The sequence below is a fragment of the Ochotona curzoniae genome, unplaced genomic scaffold (assembly GCF_017591425.1).
Source record: "Ochotona curzoniae isolate NIBS_2020 unplaced genomic scaffold, NIBS_Ocur_1.0 contig_50, whole genome shotgun sequence".
In the NCBI taxonomy this organism is placed as follows: domain Eukaryota; kingdom Metazoa; phylum Chordata; class Mammalia; order Lagomorpha; family Ochotonidae; genus Ochotona; species Ochotona curzoniae.
Genome location: NW_024466446.1, coordinates 10546042 through 10554988, shown reverse-complemented (window position 1 = coordinate 10554988; position 8947 = coordinate 10546042). Strand labels below are relative to the sequence as shown.

Here is an 8947-nt window from a genome sequence, read left to right as displayed (position 1 = left end):
CCTCGCGCCGCTCCTATTGGCCCTGGGCCAGCCAGGCCTGCCCTCGCGCCGCTTCTATTGGCCCGGGGCCAGCCAGGCCCGCCCTCGCGCCAGTCCTATGGGCCCTGAGACAGCCAGGCCCGCCCTCTCGCTGCTCCTATTGGCACTGGGCCAGCCTGGCCCGCCCTTGCGCCGCTTCTATTGGCCCAGAGCCAGCCTGGCCCGCCCTTGCGCCGCTTCTATTGGCCCTGGGCCAGCCAGGCCCGCCCTCGCGCAGCTTCTATTGGCCCTAGGCCAGCCAGGCCCGCCCTCGCGCCGCTTCTATTGGCCCAGGCTCCTTGGGCTTGCTTCTGGCTCGACCTGGTGCGTGCCCAAGCGTGAGGGAGCCAGGGCCTTGGGGCTCGGGGGTGACGTGGGATGCTGTGCTTCAGAGCCCACCTCTTGGCCGTGCCCACGCAACGCAAACACCACCCCCACCTGGACCACGGCCAGCAGGGGGTCCCAGGCCCCTTGTGTCAGCTTGCACCCATAGGTGCAGTAGTGCACCGTGAAGGCTCGCTCGGGTCCCCGCTGGCATGGGTTGCCACTGTCACGCTGCTTTTCCTTGGGAGGCTGGCCGCTTGGGCCCAAGAGGGCGGCCGAGCGCTGGCGGTGGTGGTTCCTGGGGAAGCCGGGTCCCAAGCCATGCCCCTGGATCCAGCAGCGCTCAGCTCTCTTCCCCCTGGCCTCTCTCCTCAGGCCGGGCTCGGCCCCACACTACCTGGACGTGACCAGATTTACCAATAGGAGCCCCGAGGCCCTGGCCCACTGGGCTTTGCAAGAGTGGGCTGCCAGCATGGGCATTGTCGTCAGCCCGAACAGCCGTGGGGAGGCGGCTTTCCGATGGGCAGAGGCCGTCGAGGGTGAGTCATTTTACCTTATTTTTTTTTTTTCCTGATGTTCCACTCGTTTTTTCTTTTCTCCCCTCTCTGTCAGTTCTTTTATGTTCCCGCCCTTTCCTACCATTATTTTAGTATTTCTCTTTTGATGAGTCTTTTTGAGGAGTGTATAAATATATTCAGCCACTTTTTTTTCATCTCCCTAGTTTCTTGGTTATTTTTTTTTCCTGTTTGAGATGCACTGTTTTGCAAATTGTGTTGGAATCCTAGCACAGGAGGTCTGTTTTGTGCTTTTCTCACCACCCTGTGGTTTTAGTGTGTGCGTTGCTCCCCTTCCATCTTCACCTGTCTGAATTTCTGTCCTGCTGCGAAATTCAGTTTCATCATGATTTCCTTTGTTTTTTTTACTTTTTCTAACGGCCTTTGTTGTCCAGTTTCATGGTGCAGTCACCCTATGTTGGCTGTTAGTGCTCATGCGCATGGTTAAAGCCAGACTCTGTTAGACAAGCTAGGTATCTTGTGCTTTTGCTCACCCTTCCTGGCAGCCCTGTCTCCCTGGTGTCGTGTCATTCACCGAATTTCAGTGCTTTGCTACAAACTTGGCTGGCCTCACAGGGCTTTCTCTGCATTCCAAGACCTGGTGCCTGAACCTCTAACCCCCATTGCGATGTTCACATCAGCTTTTGCCTCAGATGCCAGGTTTATTTTTTCCTTGATTGTCACCAACCCCAGGCCGCTGAGTAGCCTTCGAGTGTTGATGGTATGCTTTGGTATACCTGTATTTTACTGTAAGTCCAGTGTGATGACTTTGGAATCTGAAGGCTAACAGAGTTCATGAGACTAGTCATGTTGGAAGGCTCGCCCAGTTGTGGGTATGACTCTCACCAGCCAAGGCTGACCTATCCTCTGAATAGGTCAGAGGATGCTGAGTGACAGATGGGACGTTTTTCCCCCTTTTACATCTTGGCTGTGACCTTGCCCTGTGTGCACTCTTTCCTAGTGCTTGATACCTCGAGCAGCGAACTTAGGGAAGAAGGTGCGTCTCTAGAGAATGGAGTTGTATCTGCACACGTGGTGAGCACCCAACACAGGTAAGTGTGCAGGGTCTGCTGTGGCTGCTCCTCCGCTGTGCACATCTGTGAGAGCAGGGTCCAGAGAGTACAGGGTGTGTGTGAGTTATTGTATGGGGTGAGGGCTGTGCTCCACCATGTGCTCTGACGATCCATTTCCTGAGCGAACTCTAGCCCATCCCAGGGTCCTGTCCCAGCCCCTTCCCACATGTCTTGGAACTGCCGACTCTTTAGTCTGCAGAGAATATGAGCCCTAACACCTCTAGTTCTTCCCCTTCTTGGACTCATACCCTTGGTTGCCAGGATGTGTTCCCCCTTGTGGAACATTTCTGTCATGGACTCTATGTTGGTTGCACAAAAACTTTCTGAGCTCTGTCTTCACCCCTGAGCCGATCCCCTCCAGTGACCCTTCTTGATGTAGACTGAGCACAGTCAGCAACCAGAGTCATAGTGGAGAGGCCAAGGGGGGATGGGTAGTTGTGTTGCTCATTGACGTGCGAGTTCTCTGGCCAGACTGTGGGCTGCTGCAGTGTAAAACTGTTGGCTTGACTGGTATTCAGGTCTTGGAACACGTTTAGCCCCGTGTGTGCCCAGGACCTTGGCACTTAGGACATTGCAGCAGACCCTGGCCTTTGAGTCGTCTCATGGCTAAACCCCTAGCCCTAGGTCTCCTCATCTGCACAACTCTGTGCCTTCCTATGTTCCTTGTGTGTGAAGCTGGTAGTGGGTCAGATGGTTTCCAGCAGTTGGGTTGGATTTTCCTGGGGGATGGATACTTTGAGCGTGCTCTGGAGCCCATGATCAAGGTTGGGTACATAGGGATTCCTGAGGACCTAACCCTGAAATACTCTGTCATCCTCAGTAACACTCTTTCAATCTGTCCACAGCCTACAGAGCTCACAGTCAGAGCAAGCAGTATATTATCGTGCCACGTTGGCTGGCCCTGTGGACAACACAATAGAGATTTCCTGAGCTCCTAGCCAGGACCCTTGCCCACATCATGAGAGGCCCTACTGCTGGGCCCATGCCATTGAGGGTGAGTCTTCCCCTGGGAAACTCTGAGCTTTCCATGCATGATCCTGGAAGCAGAACCAACACTGGTGCCTTGCTGCTGCCTGCACTGGGTGAACCTCAGCATCCAAAGTGGTTACATTGGCCAACCCAGGGAGATCCCAGGAGCTGGCAGAAGCACAGATGGGACCAGGGTCTCCAGTTGGGTCTGCCAAGTAACACTGTTTCAGTCACCTCTAGCCCTGGGATACCCTGCTCTTTGTGTACTCATGCCTGTGGCCAGTTTTTGCCCAATATTTCGCAAACACATGAGGTCCAGGTCATGAAAGCATGTGCCTGAGGCATGGGCTTAGCCAGCTGGCTTGTGACGAGGTAAATAGGGTGGCAGGTGGCCGGTGTGTGTTTCCCTCAGGACAGCCCGAGTCAGCCCACAGGCCAAGTCGACCTGTGACATTTAGGGTTGTACAGAGTGGTAGCTATTACCCCCCTCTGTGGCCATCTCACACAGACCTGGCCCCTTATCCTGGCCCCACATCGCACCTTGTCTGTTCACCCTGTTGGGTCGGTGATGATACTTCTTCATCCGTAGTGCTGCAACTTGACTTGAACCTTGGGTATGCCTAGACATGCAGTGCCAATGCTGGTGGCTGGGATTGTGCCCATGCCCCTTCACTCCTAGCCTGGTCATGGAGGTACACAGAGGAAATTTTGTTGAGCATTGGATGTTTCACCCATGTATTATTATGCCACATTTTCCTCTATGAGAGGGAGCCCTGACAGGTGGGAAGATGAAGGGAGTCCCATGGCAGAGGAAAGGTGACTTGCCACCCATCTGGGCCATGGGCATTCATTCTATGGGACTGAGCAGCAGATGCCCATGTGAAAAGGCTTGTGGTACCTGGTGTACAAGGAGCTTGGATCTCCAGGCAGGGATGGAATGTTCCCCAGGTTGGCAGGAGCCACAGGCCAACCATTGCAGGCAAGTCTTCCATGGTGCATGGTTTTTGCCTCACCAAGGCCTCCTGCCTGAGTCCACGAGCCCCTTCAACCAGCTGGTCAATCGAGGGCAACCCTGTTGGCTCAGACAGCTAGCCTCCTGGGTCCTAGTTTCTCCCAGAGCACCAGGCCTCTTTGACATGAGATTCTGCTTAAGAGGTATGTTGTGCAAGGCCCAATATGGGGCCCTCTGATGGTTGGCAGAGGCGTGAGGCTGGCCACGGAAGAAGGCTCTCCCCTGGTAGGTGTGACTTCACAGTCACATACCAGGCCAGGTCTAGGCCAGAGGGTGCAGAACAAATGGTGAGAGCTTTGCTTCCATTTTTCTTCTTGTCCTGACCTTGCCCCATGTGTGCTTCTTGCAGCAGCTGAGCCCTGCAGCCCTAAGGCAGATAAGGAGGCAAAGCAGGAAGGTGACACCTCGAGCGAAGCACTGCTTGATGAGGAGGCGGTTGTGGAGGAGGGGGAAGTATCTGGAGATTGTAGTGATGTCCAAAATGGGTAAGTATGCAAGCGTGTCTGTGGCTGCCATCTAGATGTACACTTCTGTATAGTTAGGGCTCACCAAAGGCAGGGGTGTGCATGTTGACATTGGTGTATTGGGTTAGGGTGTGATGTGGGTATTGTCATCCACCATGGGCCCAGGAGGTCCCTATTCCAGCCTATCCCAGGACACCCACATCTCTGAGAATCCCCTACTCTCTAGCCTGGCATAGGGCCCTCCGTGTCTCAGCCCTCCTCCTTGGACCACTGCCCTTGGTGGCCCAGGATGCATGCCCCCTCCTGTAGCATTTCTGACCTCACAGATTCTGTGTTGTCTCCACAACAAGAGGCTGAGTCCTGTCTCAGCCGCCAACCTTGTTTCCTCTAGTTCAACCTGACAGGGCCTGGTCTGGACCCCGGGGCACTGTGGTGGTGAGATCAAGGGGCTCTTCTCTGGTGTGCCATTTTTGTTTTGTTTTGTTTTGTTTTGTTGTTCTCCAATGTGCTGTTAACGCTAGGGAAACCTTGCATCTGTCCTTAGTAACGTTCCTTCCCTTTGTCCCTCCACAGAGCATCCCAGAAGACTGCCTTGAATAAATCCACTATGTCCTCCTGTGATATCTCTGTGAAGGGGCCTAAGTGGTGCGCACTTCGTGAAGCTTGTTACCAGGATATTGATCGCCCATGTGCATGGCCCACGATCCTAAATGCACATCAATACTTCTTTTCTGATGCGCTTCTTGGAAGTGAGTATTTGCTGGGTAGTTCACTTACCTGCTCTGGATGTTTCAGGCAGATTCCAATAGCCATTGGCCCACGGTACCCATGCCTCTCCTTTATGAATTCTCCTGTTTCTCCAGGTAGAGCTTGTAGAAGCATCTTTGTGTATTGAGGATAGTGTAGGTTTGCCACGGTAGCTCCCTAGAGTACCACTGCTTGCCTGGGTGCCCCTTAGACCCTGCTCATGGCCTTGGCACTTGTGAGCCTTCTTAGGAATGTTTTCCTCTTTTCAGGTTTTGTCGTGAGAAACCGTTGCCCTAGCTTCATAGGAAGTGTAACTTCCTACCGGCTTTCGAAGTGTTCCCTTCACAATACGCCATCATGTGGCAGCGTCCACCCTCAGAGTGATTCTATTGAGAAGCCACCCACTCAGACATGTGGTAGCAGAGGGTGGCTCTTATCATCCACCAGAATTTTATGTAAAGTGCTATCGATCGTTTATGAAGGTAGGAAAGGTCTGGTGTACTGGAACGAGTGATGTGTGTATTGATTGCTGTGGTGTTGTGAATGACCAAGACTTTCTCCCTCATGTCCTCCCAGGGTCACATTGAATGTCCCATCGCTCTTATGTGGGGACATGGATGAGAACTTGGGATGAGGGACCAGATCTGCCCCTAGACCTTGGGTTTCCTTTCAAACATTTGTCATTGAACACGTTGTTTCCATCTTAGTTGTCCATTTCTCATTTGAGGCTCCTGGAAAAATATACCTGCATCCCATAAAATATGATACATCATACAAAGATCTATCCATATCATGGATGGACTCTTCAGTGAGAGCATTTGCAGGATGCCTGACTTAGAATTCTTCAGTAGCATCTGTTTCTTGTTAGTAACTCAGATGGCAGTCTGAAGGAGCTCATATTGGCCCTAGCCTCTGCCACTACCAGCAGGCCCTTCAGACTCAGCTGTCAGCAGGACCTGACCAAGATTCTCATTTGATTTCTCTCTTTCCCTCTCAGGTCCCCAGAACCAGATATGGTGAAAACCCAATATATACTGGAAAACCCAATATTTTAATAAATTGAATCTCATCAAATATATAGATGATCTATTTTGTTGTCTGTTGTTTTTTGTCAAAAATGCATAGAGGCAAAAATGCACAAGAACCTGGGATTCGGGTTTTCTTCTGAAACCTGTAGACAGGTTTGGTTCTATGCCCTGAGACACTCAAGCAAGAAAGGCCATGACTCTATTGTACCCCGGGGTCAAAGTCTGGAAACATTAGTATACATCTCACTGGAATGAACAAGCACATGTGAGGGTGGAGGCCATGACAGAGGAATACTGACCACTACTCCCTGGCATTTTGTGGGCCCTGGGGGAAGAGTGGATGCAGGCAGTGCTGCCTCTGTGTCCTGGATATGACGGTGAGCTGAACAGGTTGTGGCTTCCAGAAGCTTCCATCCATCTTAGCACAGAAATCCAGAGATGGGGTAGAACCCACAGCCTGTGGCCTGAGATTGCTACACTCACCTTTTTCTGCATGCCCAAGAAAAGGTTCCAAATGCCTGATAAACTTACGGGAAGACACACAGCCATGTACAGAGAGAAAAAGTCAAGGTGATAGGAATAGTGATTAACCAGACAGGAAATGACACTCTGACTTGGCACAGCTGCTGCTTTTTGGGGGTGTGGGAAGACCCCAGGAGATGTTCAAGGGAGGGCGAGGAGTGGGAGAAATGAGTGTACAGGAAGGTGGTGATGTGCAGCAATGACAAGATTGCAATGCACACGACTAGTGCCACTTGCCTTTGTTCCCACAGAAAAGGATGAGGGGCAGACAGCCCATCTCCATCCACCAGTTGTGTGGTCCAGCTCTGAACAGGATCCTGACAGGAGAAAGACTTTGCAGAAAACATGAGAGTCGCCTCACCTTGGCTCACTCCCCTTTGCTTTGAACACACCTGTCCTGCCACCCACACAGGGATCATCACTGCCTCCATGGGCAGCTGTGGCATTCCCTGTGTGCTACACACAGCATCTCTAGAACCCTCTTGGCCAGAGACCCTGGGTCCCTTGACCAAGAACTGGCGCTCACATTCAAGTAGCCATTTTGAATTTGTCCCCCCTGGTAGCTGCCTTCTCTACATAGGACATGGTCCTTACACAGTGCTGTCTTCTCTGTCATTCCTTTCAACTCATGTTCTGCTCCTTAACACGCTGCTACAGACTACAGATCAGCAGACTGATGGGGACTGACAGCACACCCCTCCCTTTGAGGCGGCATGTGGAATCGGTGCCCTAGTCTCACTTTATACCTATATTCATATAACGGCTTCAGAAAAAGCTCTTGAAGCTGCAAATCCTGAGTATAAATTAAAACCAAGGATGTTTTTGCAGGAATATTTGTCAGACATTGTAAAATTAGAACATTTGCAGTTCAACAGATACATTTTTATGTTTTAATTTCATTTATTTGAAAATAGGGAGATAAGGTTCTGTCCACTGACTGGTCTGTCTTTCCACCTGATGTCTGAGCTCTGGATTTGACAGTTCTGTTCACTTATTTGTGTTTAGTATAGAGGAATGCCAACTGTGTAGTAATTGCCTGTTGGTGGGATGAAGGCCCCTGTACATTTACAGCTGTGTTAAGAATGTATGCATAGGGCTTGGCGCGGTGGCCTAGTGGCCAAAGTCCTTGTCTTGAATACGCCAGGATCCCACATGGGTGACTGTTCTAATTCCAGCAGCTCCACTTCCCATCCAGCTCCCTGCCCGTGGCCTGGGAAAGCAGTCGAGAATGGCACAAGGCCTTGGAAGGCCCAGGCCTTGGGATCCTGCACTTGCATGGGAGAACTGGAGGAAGTTCCTGGCCCCTGACTTCAGATTGGCACACAACCGACTGTTGCGATCACTAGGGGTGGATCATCGGATGGGGGATATTCCTCCTGTCTCCCCTCCTCTCTGTATACCTGACTTTCTAATGGAAATAAATAAATCTTTAAAAAATACATGCATAGCAAAATAACACTGGTGGGATGACACGATGTCCACGGGGCTGCCCTGACAATGTGCCAGATTAAAGCTATGATGGTTTTACATTACCCTTGGTCCAGACATCCAGGGATACCCCAAAGGATAGAATGTTCCCATATGTGTTTAGGAGGTGATGAGGGGACCAAAGTGGAACTGAAGATCTTCCCTGGGCATCACCTATGTTGGGGCAGGCAGATTTCATGTCCCAAGAAGAGTGACTCAACATGCCAGGGTGAGAGATTACCATTCTAGACGACTGCAGTCAGATTGTCTCCAACTGGAACTGCTGCCTTAAAGAGAAGATGTTTAGGAGATTTCAACCTAGACTAGACACTCGCAGAGAGAATATGATGGCTACCTCTGCCTGAATAAGCATAGGTATGAAGGACAGTAACAACAAAAATTAGAATAGATAGAAAACAACAAGGAAAGCTTAGACCCAGACAGGAAATGGTCAGCGGGGACTCACATATACCTTACTAGGCAGGACACAAAGATTAGTTACTCCTCACTGGGGTGTGGAAGATTGCTCTGCACACCTCTCCCAAAACTGTTCTGCACCTCAACTGTTGACATATGCCTTGTTAAAGTTATAAGCCAGTTTAGACTATCCTAATATCTGCCAAGTTCAGTAAAAATTCTGCTTCAATACAATAAACTGCTAAATACAAAACTGAAAATAGACATGAGACAGCTGAGTAGTATCCTATAGCCATTTCAAGGTGGATAGAAACCGGTTGTATATAAACTAAAATTGAAATGTCAATGAAGT

At 50.8% G+C, this 8947-nt stretch overlaps 1 long non-coding RNA gene across 1 annotated transcript; it reads left to right on the top strand.

Moving 5' to 3' along the window:
* The first annotated feature begins 760 nt into the window (after positions 1–760).
* Positions 761–6245, top strand: LOC121162005. The gene is made up of 7 exons (XR_005884746.1): positions 761–881; positions 1858–1948; positions 2815–2963; positions 4300–4435; positions 4988–5163; positions 5431–5643; positions 6159–6245. It is a non-coding gene; the product is annotated as an uncharacterized LOC121162005 (long non-coding RNA).
* Positions 6246–8947: the final 2702 nt, after the last annotated feature.